Raw genomic sequence first — 18,501 nt, 5'->3', positions numbered from 1 at the left:
TTTTTTTATAATTTTAAATTATATACACCTTTTTTGTTAATTTAATTTTCACCAATATAAACATATTCTTTTTTATTTTTTTGTTTAATTTTTAACAATATAAAAAGAACCTTGGAGCTAATGTATTTTTGGTACAGCGCTATTTAATTATTCCTCAGGTTGAATTAAAGTTCCACAATATCTTTGTATCATTAAATTGTTAGGTGGTAGAACAGAATAGTTACAAAATACCACCCCTCCCCATGTTAAGAATGGCTTTCGAAATAATAACGTTATTAATTAGGCCTGATACGATAAACACATACGGACTGAACTTTTTTAATAATTTTACATGGTAAATTTTTACTTGGTTTCCATGCAACTTTTAAAGGTTGTCGGATATGCTGAAAACAAATATTGCATTTAAATTTTCCGCAAAAAATTAGTTTTATATTTTATTATATATTTAGTTACAGTTTTATATTGAACAATACAATTTTTTTTATATTTTATTATATATTTACTTATAGTTTTATATTGAACAATATAATTTTTTAATATTTTATTATATATTTAGTTATAGTTTTATATTGAACAATATAATTTTTTTTAAATATTTTATTATATATTTAGTTATAGTTTTATATTGAACAATATAATTTTTCTATATTTCATTATATATTTAGTTATAGTTTTATATTGAACAATATAATTTTTTTTAATATGTTATTATATATTTAGTTATAGTTTTATATTGAACAATATAATTTTTTTTAAATATTTTATTATATATTTAGTTATAGTTTTATATTGAACAATATAATTTTTTATTTATTTGTGGTGGCCAAAGTTTTAAACTTTTAATTGTATAAAGATAATAGATTTTTAAAAAATAATTTTGAAAGAAATATTGTTCACGGATTTTTTCCAATTTGAATTTTTAACAGACAATACACAGCTATTTTACAATTTTATTGTGAAAGAAGGAAAAACTAATAAATTTCAATTTTTTCATAAAAAATTCAAATAATTGGAAGAGAATACACGTGAAAATTAACAAATTGCAATAGAATACTCATGTGATGTAATAACAATCACATGATTTAATCTTGAATTAAAAATATCACATTGCTTATAAAATTATAAAAAAAATCTATTTATATTGTTTTAATTAAAATAAAAAGGTTTCCATAGATTAAAATTATAAAAAAGTTCTATGCATGCTTAAATTTGTTTTATATGTTCGATAATTTAATATTTCTATTTCTATTAATATTGTTTATCATTAAAAAAAGTATTCATTATTTACAATTATTTGCAAAATGTTTACATTATTTCCATGGTAACGCAACGGTGACTACAGAAATGTTGTTCCTTTTAAGCAATTAAGGGTTCGAACTTACTTTTCCATCTAAACTCCAGTCTTACCGGTCTGCCGTGGTGAGACCAAAGCACCTTTTATTTATGTTACGCGACGGCTGGCGGTGATAAATATATGCACCCAGATAAAACAAGGGCTACATCGTTACAAAGAAAACCGCCTATTTATTAAAGAAAAATCAAGTATAATGTTATAATTAATAAGAGATATATTAAACCACGCATGGGTACAGTAAACGTTACCAATATGTCGAAGCAATCGGACCAGTGATTATTTAGACTACTAATAACCAACAAACCAAGAATTGTTTAATAAAACGAGGGTTTCGGAGCTAAAAGAAGGCGAATACGTTGTATATTCCTCAGTGTACGTTTAGCGTTAACAGTACATAACCATGAAAGTAGTTATTGCATTTTTTCATTAATCAAATAGTTCTTTCCGTGGGTTGTATGAGATTGTCTCGGGAAAATGCTGCCATGAAATAATTATGGTTCATTTCCGTAATTTTTTCTCACAAGAAAGCAGCTTATCATAATGGATGCATATTTCACTGGTTCTAATTGTCTCAACAGATAAAGCTTTGTATTCATATTTTATCATATGCGTTTAAATAGATGCCACCTTTGCTATCATGCGATAAACACTAACGTACAACACGAAGACAGGATTGCTTTGAGCTTGTATTTCCAAACGTATTGCTTTCCACATATTAAGAAATTGTAAATTAATCTATAAGGTTGGCAAGCCAGTTTTTGCAGTTTTTTTTACATTTAAATTCAGAAAAACATATTTCAGCTCCAAATAATTTTATATATCGAAATAAGAATCGCCAGAAGGAACACACTTTTGCCAAAGCAAAACTACTTTTCTCCCAGTAACGTAAACATCCTGCGATGAACTCGCTGAAGGCATTTTGATTTACATTGATTTTTAACAAATGTTATTATGCAGAAAGTTGTCGGTACGCTTGGAAGTGGTAGTCGGTAAGTAAGAGTTCTAAGGAGTATGCTGGATGAGGCAATGATTCCTAGCCGAATTCGTTCAACATATGCAGGTTCGGTTTATCAACGCACGATCTGGGAGTGCCGTTGGGAATACTGTTGACTAATGACATTAGAGTTATGTTAGGATTTTTTTCATTAAATTTCAGAATGTGGATTTTTGCGAGGTAGCTGTCTGATTATTACATTTTTTATGATAGCAATCATACAATTCTATGGCTAAAATTAAATTAATAAATGTAACTTGTAATGGAGACAAACGTGTAATGAGTCTATAGAAAAAAGAAATACTTGCCGCTGTTATAGAAGTGTTACTTACAAAAAAACAGATAATTAGGTGAAAATGAAATACATAAATGGATCCCATTTAAAAAAAGTTTTGTTGACCTAACAACATACATTGTATAGTGTCACACATTCAGTAAGTTTAAAATATATAAAACCTTGTTTTCATTTGATTTTCCGCTTGATTTCTGATGCACTAAAGAAGAAAGGATATTATTTACAGTTGCAGTCAATCGTTCTCATGTCGAAAAAGCGTAGGCACAAACTTGAAACGCCTTTTCTGTTAGAGCGGAAATATATCTATAATAAGCAGGGATCGGTTCTTAGATTACGTAGTATGTTTATTTCTTTGTAAGAGGAGGAGTGTTCGCTACATGCGGTACATTCTGAGATGTACTGACATAAATAAGAATAAGACATTTTTACTCATATAGAAAGAGGATTGCATGCATCAATTTTTATGGGTTTGTCAGCTAGAAAAAATACATATTATTTAATAAGTTTGAATTTAAACTCAGTTACTAAGTTTATCAATTTAAAGACTTCTTTATTGGACGAGGCATTTATTTGAACTGGATGAAAATATAATTGATGATGAAGCAGGTGAATCATCATTTCAGGCGGTTTATAATTTACCATACACTTTTTATTCATTGCGAATCGTTTTGAATTCAAACAAGTATATAATCAGAAAAATATAGATAATTAATATTCTTTGAAGTTTGGCAGTAGATAATTATGGCGTATATTGAATGTCGATAATTATTAAATAGTATTTCTAGGATCCTAAAACATATGTTTGGTCAAGAATAAATCTTCGATGCACGTAAGTTTTATACTATGAATATCTATATCATTGCATGCGAAGGTCCATGGGTATAGTGTCTTTTTCTATATTTGTATTCGTCTGTATTGTGTAGCATGAGGTTACGAGAAATCTTAAATGTAGATATATTCTATTAAATTTAATTAAATAAAATGTATGGCGTCTTTGGTTGTGTTTTACCCTTGCTAACCGATTAAATATGTCTACAAGCATACAGACACATTAACGGTTGATATTAGAACGGTTTCTTTCTGATATTCGTTAACAACGTCATCGATAATATGGTGATCGAGGTGTATATATATATATGTATATATACTTATATATATATATATATATATATATATATATATATATATATATATATATATATATACTGATGATACAACGTTCTTTATAATACACGATGTTAAGAAAGCATGTAGACAAAGAAAATTACTTTCACAACGAAGTGATTAAAGCCGTAATGCTAGTAAGATTGCATTTCTCTAGGTAAAGAATTACAATACCCCTCTTCAACCACCCATATACATAAAAACACATCTTACCTGATAATTCATCCTCCAAACTCATCGTGGGGAATATGAACTGGAACAAATACATTGATGACTTTGCGAACACTGATGCAAAGAAGGTCTGTCTAATCTATTGTGTAGCACATTACTAGCACTTGGGAGTAACCTGTATGTCTAGTATTCACCTACACATGTATCATTGTTTCCACATCTGGGCTAGCGTTTCTACCACTAGTTTCTTCGTCCTGTCATAGGGGCCAATTTTTTTCAATTTACTATGTCCGAATTTGTCAACTTAGCCCAAAACCCTCTACAATCGAAGCACTGTTGAATTTCAGTGCAATTTTATAATTATTTTAATGGAATGGTTTCTAATGGACCCAACGCACATGTGCTAACTTTACGAACCTATTAAGCAACAAAATGACAAATATTTACTGTTTCTACTCTAATCTTTTTTCTCTCGAACGGCTAAACCATAGAACCCCCTCTAGATACTTGCTTCTCTAATATGCAAAAGTTAAAATGTAACTGATATGCAAAATTTAAAATGTAACGTAAATATACATCTCATTTATATTTCCTAGGCAGAAACAAAAATAGTTGTGCCTTACGTTCAAATGCCGTAGTGACATGTTCGTATTGGCGTAATATATATATATATATATATATATATATATATATATATATATATATATATATATATATATACATACACACACATGCATACATATATATGCATATATATATATATATATATATATATATATATATATATATATATATATATATATATATATATATATATATACAGTCCAGGTCAAAATCATAAGACCACTTCAGAAAGTAATCGCTACGTATATCATCGAATTTTTAATCTAATAAATGGTTGAAAGCATTGCCAAAAGGGAAAATATGATGGAAAAAATGAAATATGCTACATGCGAAACCTTAATCCTGATCTAATAATTATTTTTAAAAAAAACACCCGGTCAACATGTTGAGACCACTTTAATAAAATCGGCTAGTTTTGAAAAAAGGAATACGAAAAGATTTTTATATAACTAAAAGCAACTTGTTAGTAGATAAAGAACATTTTACTAAATCATAAATGGCAAAAGGGAAACCATTATCAGAGTTTGAGAGAGGAAGAATCTTTGAGCTAAATAGGGATGGACTCTCCCATAGATCCATTGCAAACGAAGTGACTCGTAGCAAAACGGTCATCACAAATTTTATAAGAAATTCAGATCAATATGGACACAAAAAGAGTCCAGGTCAACCCCCAAAAAATAACCCCATCACTGGATCGCCGTATCAGACGAAGTTAAAAAAAACTCCAGTAAGAGCTCAAGTCGATTGAAAAGCCAAACAGCAGCAGAATGTAGTCCTAAAATGATCAGAATACATCTGAAAATGAAGGGTTTCAATGATTTAAAGCGACTGCAGAAACCACGTCTTTTTGAACAGCACAAAACTAACCGACTTAAATATGTCGCCAAATACAAGACTTGGGCCGAAGAGAAATGTGAAAATGTAATTTTCTCCGATGAGAAAAATTTAATCTAGATGATCCAGATGGATTTCAACACTATTGGCATGATAAAAATTTGCCCAAAGAGACTGTTTTCAACTCGGCATAGTGGAGGAGGGTCTTTAATGATCTGGGGTGCTTTCTCGTAAGCTGGAACCATAAAGTTGCACGTAGTGAAAGACCGGCAACCACCATTAAAGTGCATTTCAATGCTTGAAAAGGCTTCTGTCAGAACTGAAGGTCCAGGTCTGTGTGGAAGAAATTGGAATTTCCAGCAAGACAACGCTGCGATACAAACTTCTCGACAACCACGAGAATACTTTTGTTCAAATAATGTAGAATTGTTAGATCATCCAGCATGTTCTCCGGACTTCAGTCCCATTGAACATCTTTGGGGATGGATTGCAAGAGAAGTGTACAAGAATGGAACCCAGTATGATTCGATAAAGGAGCTTTCTGATTCAGTTTTCAGTACATGGAATAAAATTTCTTCGCAACTGACATAAAACTGAGTCGCAAGCATGCCGAAGATAATTGTTGAAGTAATTCGTAATAATACATAATACTGAGACCCTTTTTAGTAATTTATAATTGCCTTTTATTGGATAAATTATCAGTGGTCTTATCGTTTTGACCAGGTGAAAATGTTTGTTTATTAAAAAATAATTAATAGATCTGTGTTAAGTTTTCGAATGAAGCAGATTTCATTTTTTCCATAATATTTCCCCTTTTGGCAATGGTTTTACCTATTTGTTTGATTAAAGATTCAATAATACGCGTAAACGCCTACCTTCTTAAGTGGTTTTATGATTTTCAGCAGGACTGTATATATATATATATATATATATATATATATATAAGAGTAACTATTCATGTATATTCTGTATGTATATATGACTTTCTACATATATTGCATTAAATCATGGATGAGATGACTTGACGGAGACCAGGAAGTATTTACATGAAAAGGAAAACTTGTCTAGATGAATTATAATTCCTTGATTTAAGAAATCCGAATGATATTTTTGTACGTTTCTTAGATTGTCAATCGATATGCCATTTCCTCCAATATTTATTCATTGTTGATGCATCATTATATTCCCTAATGTTTTCTGAGATTATCAGTAACGTGCCTACTTTCAACTGAAAATGTTTCTATAATAAAACAGTCAGCCACTGTTTCTTTCTAAGAACTGACCCCAGAGTGAAATGTCTTGGGAAACAACATTTACTTAGTGAAAAGCGATCTCGTCTCTTATATTCATCTTAATGCCGTACTAATGTAATGAAACCGAGAGTATTATCGATCGCTATGTCAATAAATCTATACGAAAAAAAACATCTATATCAGAACTTTAAAATAGATTGTTCAAGATTTATATAGCCTACTCGATCAAATCGGTGCACGCAAAAACGCACACAGCAGTATATTTCAATATATTCAGTATAATATATTCTGTATTAATATAATGTTTTTGATATGTATAACTATACATACATATACACACACATACACACACATATGTGTATATATATATATATATACATATATATATATTTATATATATACATACATGTTAGGTTAAGAAGGAAGTTCTTGCGGAACTTCTATTTTTGATTAAAATCGATTAATTTTCAAATAATTATTTTTATAATAACTGATCTATATATATATATATATATATATATATATATATATATATATATATATATATGAGTGTATATATACATATATATATGATTTTTAAAACGATTTTCTCGCTTTTTCTCCTCGTTTAATTACAATATTATTAAACATTGGTGTCTTCTTTTCACAACGTTTAATACTAGATGAAAAACAAAACATCGAACAATTTTAGTACATATATATATGTATATATATATGTATATATATATATGTATATATATATATATATATATATATATATATATATAAACTGTGATACCCAAAGTAACAAAACCGAAACAGCAGAAGCTAACCTGAAATGGACTTTATTCACAAATGTAACAGAATTTGGGCATACTATAGACGGTGGCAAATATGGGTATTTTTTTTACCTAATCGTAATAAAAGTTCAACCATATAACATTATTAGAATCTCCCAAAAGCCTGCAAATGTTCATATAGAAAAGTCCCATAGAACAAAATATATGAGTATTAAAATATTCAATTTTAAACCATTACACACACACACACACACATATATATATATGTATATATATATATGAACAAGCCAAAATCAGTCAAAATTTAAAACCTAAAAATGTAAACTCCTCCCCCTCCTCTCTTACTCCTCTTTTTTCTTTACAATCCTATCTCCACCCCTTCCCTTCATCCATATATCTCCACCCACGCCCACCTAAATCGGCTACGCCACAAACACAATGCAATCTAATGTATTTTAACCTTCCAAACCGAAATATTGTCAATACCCGTCTTCCTCCCTCTTATTTTTTCCTATCCCCTATTCTTTCCTTTTTTCGTATTTTTTCAAAAACTCTTTTTCCTAATACTACCATTTCTATGAGGTCTGACGTGGCTATTGGATCGTAAACATGGTCAAACATCCGAAAAATATGTAACCAAACAGATAAAACGTTTATAAAAAAATAAACACGTATTTGCTCTGCAATAGTTTTTAAGCCTCTCTTCAGGTTTTTCTAATTACCAGTTTTACCATATATATATATATATATATATATATATATATATATATATATATATGTGTGTGTGTGTGTGTGTGTGTGTGTGTGTATGTACATTTAGAGACACATAGATACAACCATCTTTTGCACTATCAAAAGTGTAAAATCTCAGCGATTTTCGACATAGATTAATGTAACGAAGATACGTTGGAAAGATAATGACGTTTTTTTATGAAGCTGGTTATGTTTCATTTGTCCTTACGCCCGTACCTCGAGGGGATAAACTATAATCTAGAGCTTATTTTGGCACTTTTTCATAGCTACCAAATGTTGGAATTTTTATCATTTGTTTTCCCATTTGGCCTATGAATTACAAAATATATGATCATTCCCCAAAACCTCTGGATTTGATGGAGGAGAGACAAAAACGTTTTGCCATTATTTCATTTGATATGAAATAACAGCTACCGGAGACTTTAATCCAAATATATCCACTATTTGATTTTAAAATATAAATTACATGTTCCAGCGTATAAGAATTATTAAATAATTGAGAAGTTCATAATAGCACTCTATATCAAAAAGACGACAGACATATGTAAATGAAAAATATTTAGAATCAAATCGTCACTTGCTGTTTTAACATACTATTTTAAACCATAGCAGCAAGATTAAAGATCAGATCAGATGGTTTCAGTATATATATATATATATATATATATATATATATATATATATATATATATATATATATATATATATATATAGCCATACATACATACAAACACACACACACACATATATATATATATATATATATATATATATATATATATATATATATATATATATTATGATTTCTGCATCTTTCCAGGTAATCGCTGTCACATTGAATAGTTACAATCTCGTTGTCCATGTCATCTCAGATGACTCTGCACACCCACCGCAGATTCGCACGTTTTGAAGGAGATATGACATAAAATTGAGCATTTTCCACTGCGTTAACTTCCGCTTGAGGTTAAAGGGCATTACTATGAACAATCACATGTCTTTTCAAACCAGTAGTAGAATTGCAATTTTTTTCTGCATATTGAACAGATCGTTCGGTTCGGTCTAATAGGTGCAAAGTTGACCTGAACAGCAGTTGTGTGCGACTTAAGGTGTTTGACGTATCCAGCTTCTGACAAAAACACTCGTCACAAGTGTCGCATTTCCAGCTCTGTGTGCCATGGTTAAGACCAATTAAACCATTACGATGTTCTTGCTTCAAATTGCTGTGGACCTGCTTTCTTTTCTCTAGAGCATCGCAAATTTCATGTACAAGCTTCCGCCACTTTGGCCTTTGCAGAGTAAGTTCTTCCGATGTGTCAATGTCGATTTTTAAGACTTTCAAGTTATTCTGTGTAGAGTCCCTGAACCTCATCCTAGGCTTGTGTTGAGGGCACTGGCTATTTCCCAGCTCTCCGTAAAAATTGTTTTGGAAGCCTGCAAACTTTCATTTTAATCAGGTGGCATACCCAACGCGTATGACATCTAATTACAACACTGGAACAACATACTCTCACAAGAACTTCAGTATCGGGTACTTGTGCTTTCCACTTGATATTTAAGATACGTCTAAAGCATTTTTGGTGAATTCGTTCAACTCATTTAATGTGTTTTTGATGCAATGATACGTGTATTGACATCAAATGTGGGTGCACATATATTTCGAATTGCATATACAGTTCGACAAAAAGTTCTATAAATGCGAATCAATAACAATTTGCAAGCAGGTGCTTTACAGTACGAATAAAAATCTTACTGGGGCTCATTCATGCCAAGAGGAGAGGGATATACATTCTTCCCACGGTTGCATTTGACCCACAGGTTGGGTAATCTGCAAGACGCTATTATGAGGAACGACCGACGACAATGGATAGTTTATGCAACTATATTTCTCTCGTGGGACAGTGAAAGAGTAATTGGTTTTAAAGGATTTTCAATTTGTACAAAGCCAGCACAAACATGGTTTAACCTATGCGTTCTTATTTATATTTGAAAATACAAAGGATGTATATATATATATATATATATATATATATATATATATATATATATATATATATATATATATATATATATTACTTTTATTACTTTTGCACATATTACATGACATCATTAGTAATTTTAACATTATATAAAATTCTCCGGAAGATGTATCACGTATATTTCTCTGAAGCGTCCTTTCCGTTTTATTTGTTGTTGTTGTTGTTGTTGTTGTTGTTGTTGTTGTTGTTGTTGTTGTTGTTGTTGTTGTTGTTGTTGTTGTTGTTGTTGTTGTTGTTGTTGTTGTTGTTGTTGTTGTTGTTGTTGTTGTTGTTGTTGTTGTTGTTGTTGTTGTTGTTGTTGTTGTTGTTGTTGTTGTTGTTGTTGTTGTTGTTGTTGTTGTTGTTGTTGTTGTTGTTGTTGTTGTTGTTGTTGTTGTTGTTGTTGTTGTTGTTGTTGTTGTTGTTGTTGTTGTTGTTGTTGACAGCAACTGCTAATTGATAAAACAATAATGCAGGGTGTGAAGAAGAAGAAGATACATCTGAGCGTAGCATGGATCGATTACAGAAAGGCTTAAGACATGGTTCCTCATTCATGGATACGTGAAATACTATTTATGATGAAGGTTGCTGAGAATGTGGTAGGGCTTTTGGAGACAAATATGGCTCAATAGAAAACGGTGCTGAGAGCAAACAGAGAGGAGATGGGGCAGGTTGGCATTAAACGTAGGATATTTCAAGGAGATTGGTTATCGCCACTTATTTTTGTAATGAAAATAATGCGACTGAGCATCCTCTTGAAGAGAGAAAAACTGAGGTATAACTTTGGATCTGGCGACAGACGCCTCACCTATCTACTGTTTATGGATTATTTGAAAATATTCGGTAGAATGAAAAGGAAATGGAGAGACTGGTAGAACTTGTGGGGACATACTCAGAAGACATTGGATGGAGTTTAGGATTAGTAAATGTGCGGTGCTCGTGATGAAACGAGGAGTAAAGATTAATTCGAGTAAAATAGGGCTGCAAAATGGAGAAATCGTGATAGAAATATAAGATACAGGATATAAGTATTTAGAAGTGCTGGAGAGCGTACGCATCATGAACAGAGAAATGAAAGAATAAGTCAGGAAGGAGTATCTTAGATGAGTGAAACTAATTGCAAAGTCGAAACTGTATGGGGTAAATCCAATGAAAGGCAGTCAGCGTTTTGAGATACAGTGCGGGAATTTTAGAATGGTCTGACAAGGTGTTGCATGCGATGGATATCAAAGCAAGAAAAGTTTTAGCAATGTTTGGTATATTTCACATTCGAAGTAGCGTAGCAAGGCTGTATCAAAAGAGGAAAGATGGTTGGAGAGGATTGAAAAGTATAAAATATGTTATTAGAACCGAGGATACGTCGTGTAAGGAGCATGTGGTTAGAAGTGGGGAGTGGATGCTTCAGGTTGTGGCCAATGAAGTGGAGGTATGTGAGATCAAGGCTGATTATGTGAAACGTATGGAGAGAGCAAGGGCAGAAGAACTGGCTAGGAGGAAAATGCATAGAAGGTTCTTCCAGGATATAGTAAAAGTGGCTGATGAAAGATCATGGCAATCGCTTAGAGCTGGGTATCTGGCTAAGAGTACTTAAGCTTTTGTTTGTGCAGTACAAGAGCAGGCATTAGGAACACGATTGTTAAAAAAGTTTTTCTAGGAGAGGACGTTGCTGCAGACTGCCAGATTCAATTGCGCACCTTGCAGCAGGGTGTAGTGGACTGGCCCAGAGAGTACCGCAAAAGACACGATCGCATTGGACTCCGGATATATTGGAAGGTGTGTAAGAGGGTAGGGGTGAATTGTGCTGAAAAATGGTTTGAGGAGTTTCCTGATGAAATGATAACAAGTGAGGATGGCAAGGTAGAGGTATGGTGGAACAAAAGTGTCATAACGACTAAGCAATTAGAACATAATCGTCGGATTTGGTCGTCATTGACAAGGTCTCAAAAAATGGCAGATTGTAGACTTCTCAGTATCCTGTGACAGGAATTTGCGAGAGAAGGAAAATTAGAAATGGCGCAATTATGGCCCATTGGCCTTCGAGATAAGGCGTGTACACGGGGTTAAAAAAACACATAATCCCGGTCGTAGTTGCTACACTAGTAGCAGTATCAAGTCCTCTGGAAGGACAATTGAAAACACTACGAATCCCCGATGTTTTAGGCGGCCTTCAAACCTCTGCCATTATTGCTACCACCAACATCTTTAGGAAAACCCTTGATCTTTGAAGCTCCTGGTTTGAAGCCGGGATTAAGGAAAATCCTATGGAAGTGAATCCCATCCCTTTCCAGAGAGACGTTCATAAGCGAAATCAGAATTATTATTATTATTATTATTATTATTATTATTATTATTATTATTATTATTATTATTATTATTAATTTATTAATTAATAAATATACACGGTGAAGTGAAATGTTTTTTTAGTTTAGTATATTCCCAGAAACAAAAGTTATGTATAGAATTCAATTCTTCCTCATACACATGGATAGTAATGATTAGTGTAGTTCTGTATACAAAGGCGTGCTCAGAAGTCAAGGCTCGCACTCTTGGGTTAACACTTAAACTTTAAATGAGATAGATAGATATTTGTATATTCCATTAGCGTTTCTTTCAAATGTCAAACGCTTCGTTTGTAAAGAAGTGGAGAACATCCTCTGTTTTCTCCCCTATTTAATTTCTTAACCTGTTATAATATGATATCATTATGATGTAGACTCCATTTACTATGGGTAAGTTTCCTACACCGTGCTAGTAGTTGGGATTAAATCACTTGAATAATATTCACGAATCTTCTCAAAATAAGTGTCGATTAGTAAATACGGTGATATCGTATTCGGGCTTCGAATTCTATGCGATTGTGCATATTTTGTAAGCGTTTACTTGGAGAGAAAATGCCACTCTGTTAGTTTACCCTGACACACACGTAACCGAGAGATCTAAGATACTCAAGGACATTATCTCGTAAACATTCATGTTTTCTCCAAGTACTATTCAATTTTTCTAGACAGACATTAAATATATATGGGGAAAATATGTAAAGAGTACATTTTAAGAACTAAGAGTATTTCTTTGAAAGGACGAATCCTTAGTATATTTTATGATATTATACACAATCTTTGTTCTCATCAAATGAAAGCGTAATTATTTCTACAAAAATTTAATTTGGTACAAAACCAGGACTATTTATTCCCTACATGAAAAAATCAACATAAATTCTTACTCTCTTGGGTGGAAGCTAGTCAATATGAACCAGTATATAACATTTTAGAATGAAAAACTATAAGATCTTTACAGTGAGTATAAAAAACATTTTTTCAACAATATATCATTTTTATCCAATATTGTAAAATAACACCAGACAAAAGGTAAAGGACTTACACAATTAAGACTTTCATAAACTATTCTCAATTGTATTATCCAAACAGTAGCTAAAACAAAATTTAAAAAAGCAGATTAAATATTATAATAAAAGAAAACAATCACGTGTGAAGTAAACAATTAAATTATACACCGGCTTGATATAAAATGAGATATTAATACACTTTTGACTATATATACCTTGAAATAATTCAAAGTTAAAAGAACATTCGCATGCAGACAAAAGCGTTTCTATTACCTTTACTACAACGTGCAATGAAATAACAACGCAAAAAATATTTGCTTATTATAAAATAAATCAATACAAATGCACTTTTCGTTATTATATTCATACAAAACTCGGAAATAAACGACTTTTGATTGTACACATAATTTTCTGGGTTACATTGGCAATGCAATTATCGAAGCCGTACCTACGAGACTTATATAGAGAAAGTAATGTTGCTCAATATTTAAACATCTTAATAATGCATCTATATAACAAACCTATTTTAGCAACCAGAAAATAAAACTTCTGCGCGTATATGTGAGACATTTATTCTACACAAACTTACATAACAAACAAACTAGCATACAATGTTACCACTAATTACCTATACCAACTTAATATGTTTTAGTAATAGTATTCATTGATTTCCTAAATTAAATTTCTTTATTACTTTCTTAATTTAAAACAAATTAAATACGGACTAATCAAACAAGTTATATTGTTGCGGTTCACGTTAGTTTCGTATCTGGTATTTGCTTTGTTATTCACAAAATATCGACTAACCTATTTATATGATTTAAAAAGTTGTTTTTGGTTAAAACTTATTCAATAAGGAAAGGAAGTTTAACATTACTCTATACATAGTTTATTTCCATTCTTCGTTTAAAATTATGGATCTCACTTTATTATTATTATTAGTAGTAGTAGTATTATTATTCATTTTCTTTCGTTCCATCCTATTAAGCTTTACGATTATCGGATATTATATATGTAGAATTATAGGTGACTCTGAACGTTCGATATTTTAAAGGTTTAGTTAAATTAAAAGTTTCTAAAATCCTAATAAAATACAAAAATAGGTAAATATATAAATCTTTAAAAATACATTTGCAAGGATGAGATATAGGTAAAATACTTTCCTTTTTTTTCTTTTGATAATAAAGGAAACTGTTTCCATAATTTTTTTTTTTATTGTTACAGTGTTTTTTTTATTCAACAAGTCTTACTAAAGGCTATTCTTCTGAAAATTTTAAAGGACATAATGTTTGAATTTGTCCGAATAGTCTTGAAACAATTGAAATACACTAATTGTTGCTATCAATCTATTCTTGATGTCGTTTTTTTTGTAAAAAAAAACCATATATAAATGCTCAATTATAAAATATGATAATTTTGTAGCTTACAGTTTAAGTCAGCTCTGTTTCGCTTCAAACTTATTGGTATATGAAAGATTACTGAATTTTAAATTATATAAACCCAGTAAATTTCAGATATTTTGTATTTGTGTTTTGTTTATTAAATTATAATCAACATTACATTATCAACATATATAGTTGAGCAGCATCAGATTTGTGATTAACAATAATAGCATTAGTAAGTCTCACTTGTAAATATTTCGCTATATGCTTATACTATTTGTGGGCAATTAGTTACACTCTGTAACGAAAACAGAACTGAATATTTAATAGAATATAATATATCTAAAAAAAATCATTAGGCAATGTCATTACAAAGTGACTGCTAACTGAGAGGAGCATTGAGATGCATATTACCCCAAGCTTTGTATATTTTGATGTAGAATTTATTCTAATTTAGTAGCATGTAGCATAGAATCTTCCCCCACTACACACAATTATGTCCGCATGAGTTTCAATGTCCTGTAGGGCTGATATCGATAAGTTCTGGAAACTACGGTTTCACTTTTAGTCGCATTGCTGTGATTTTAAAGTATCTTTAATTAGAAGGTGTCAAAAATTGGATCAATATATACCTACTGTTTTCTGTTAAGCACTGTCAGTGTCATCCGACGCTTGTTTTCTTACAATGTATATTATGATAAAGACGTTAAGATGATGTATTATGGAGAAAATATTTCCCATTCTTTTTTTCTATAGTAACAGGTTTCAACAATGATTAATTATATTTAAACATCTTGAAAACTGGTTTCCCCTGTGATTGCATATACGTATTTATACGATAGGCGTTCCTTATTGTTTCATTTGTTTTTGCAGAAATTTGTCAAAGATTATATCTATTATTTATTTTACGGGCCAACATTATGCCTGTAGGGTAAAATGAAGATAGCGTCTTAACGTTATTTTGTACATGTTACTACTGTTACAGGTTGTTTCCGGGGTGGTGCCGTAAGTATTGTAAGGATACTTTTAAAGTTTTCCAGTGTTTTGCCTGGGGGTTGGGTTTCGGCTGTGTTTTTTTTTTACAAATTCTCCACACATTTTTAAAATTCAGCAGATATAAATAGCTATGATTTGATATTCAAGTTACTGTCTAAAAAATAATAAAAATGAACACATATGCATCAGCATAAATTCACGAATAAAGTTTATACTTAGTGAGTTATGCTGGGGAATCCTGCACATAATTTGATAAATATATATATATATATATATATATATATATATATATATATATATATATATATATATGTGTGGGTATATATATATATATATATATATATATATATATATATATATATATATATACATATATATATATTGTAAGTTAATTAAAAAAATTAAATGTCCGCAGATTAAACGTCTGGCTAGGTTCATGGTGGACTGGTTATTGACCAAGGACATTGAGAGTGCATTTGCCAACATGTCTCGCCCTTTTCAAATATATACAGTATTTGCTATGTCCTTAACTTTTTCATCGCTGCGCATATAGTTTTTATTTCTAGATTGTCAGCAGAAAAAAATTCTAATGTGTTTGTTTGAAATTTTTTACATGAACAAATATTAAACTGCAGAGGGTAATCCGTCAGATAGGAAGAATTGTCTTAAATACGTGGACCTCTCGCAAAACTGTTTTTTTTTTACTTATTAACCTATTTTCCCATGTATAATCTATTATTGCATTGTACACAGTTGGGTTTATGCCTCTTAGAGTAAGGTCAGGATAATTCACGAACTCTTTGCATGTCTATGGTCTCGTTTTGTTGATTTACCACAAATCTAAAATGAAACAATATACAAAAAAATGGGGCAAACAAATTATATAGACTTCATTGCACTAAAATGTATATTGAACAAAGAAAAAATGAACAAGAAAACTTAAACGAGACGAATAACAGAGAACACGACATTCACTTTAAAAATGCTTAGCATTTCTTTCTGATTTCTTTAAAAGATCAATCATTAACGACATGCTCACAAACAAAGTTGAACACAGGAGAGGCTCTTTTCGTTTGCACATCTTCCCGGAGTTTGTCATTGTTCTCAAATGTTGTTCCGGCCAATGCATGAGATATAATGGACCAAATATTCTCGATTGGGTTTAAATCGGGATTTGACCTGCCCAAAATATCAAATTCACTGAATTATCAAAAAAAAAAAAATTCTGGTGAGTTTAGTTATCATGTTGAAAAATAATGTTCTGGGATATTCCCAGCTTCTGGACACTTATTAGAGGCCATGGTTCTAACATTCGAATGAATTTCTTTGCATTGATTGAGATTCCCCCGTCTCCTGCTGCAGTAAAAGTGCCCCATACAAATATCCCTCCATTCCCATGTTTAACTGTCAATTTTATGCAGCTTAGCGAGAATCTTTTTCCAGTTCTTCGATTGCAATGTTCCGGAGCATCGGGATCACCACTTACAAGACAAACTCTTTATTTTTTTCCTTACTGGAAAACATTCCTGAACCAATATGTATCTTTCTTGCCATAACATGAGAAAATCTCTTTCTATCATTGATGCCCATCTAAAATACCCACCTTTGCACACCTTTCTGGATAACATCCCATTTCTTTTATTCATCTAGATATTGTATATCTAGAAAGAGAATTTCCAACACCTGTTTTGAATTATTTGCTATGGTAAACTTAATTTTTATTTAAATCCTTCAAAACAGTTAATTTTAGCCTGTGGTCGTCCTTCAAAGTGGGTGTTCTAGGACGCCCAGATCAATATTTCCCTTTTACCAAGCGTTCGACTTCGAATTTTTCACCAATTCCCTTAAACGTAGGAACAGATTTTCGCATTTACTTTTTTTAAAATATAAAAAAAATCTGCTTGTAAGTTATTTTGTATTCCTTCATCCTGCGATGTTTTTATATCCTTGCCAAGACGCGGTCGTACTATTTTTAGGAGTACTTTTTTCCAATTATTATTATATGCTATAAAAACAATGGTCTGCAAAATAGAAATTTTCAGGTAAAATCTTTAAAAATTCATTAAAAAATATTGAAAAATCGATTTCTTCCTTCTTTTAATCTTGGCCCATTTTTCCCCATGGGCGGTTGTATATATATATATATATATATATATATATATATATATATATATATATATATATATATATATATATATATATATATCGGTGTGTATATATATATATCTGTGTATGTATATATATATATATGTGTATATATATATATCTGTGTATGTATATATATATATATATATATATCACATAGAAAAATGACAGCGCAAAAAGTTATATGGTCATCATTAAACTTTAAAAAATTAAAAGGACTACTTGTTAAAATTGTAAACATTAAAGAACAGGGTTTTATAGTAAAAAATACATTTATACCTAAAAATATTGAACTAATAAAATAGACTATATACTGTTTTATTGAAATTATTAAACATTGCTAAATGCTTTAAAATTTTAATTATGAATTTATTTTTATTATTTTTTACTAGAATATCT

Source organism: Euprymna scolopes, chromosome 4 (genome assembly GCF_053919585.1).
Source record: "Euprymna scolopes isolate OS-2025 chromosome 4, ASM5391958v1, whole genome shotgun sequence".
NCBI classification, from domain to species: Eukaryota; Metazoa; Mollusca; class Cephalopoda; order Sepiida; family Sepiolidae; genus Euprymna; species Euprymna scolopes.
This window is presented reverse-complemented; position numbering follows the sequence as displayed.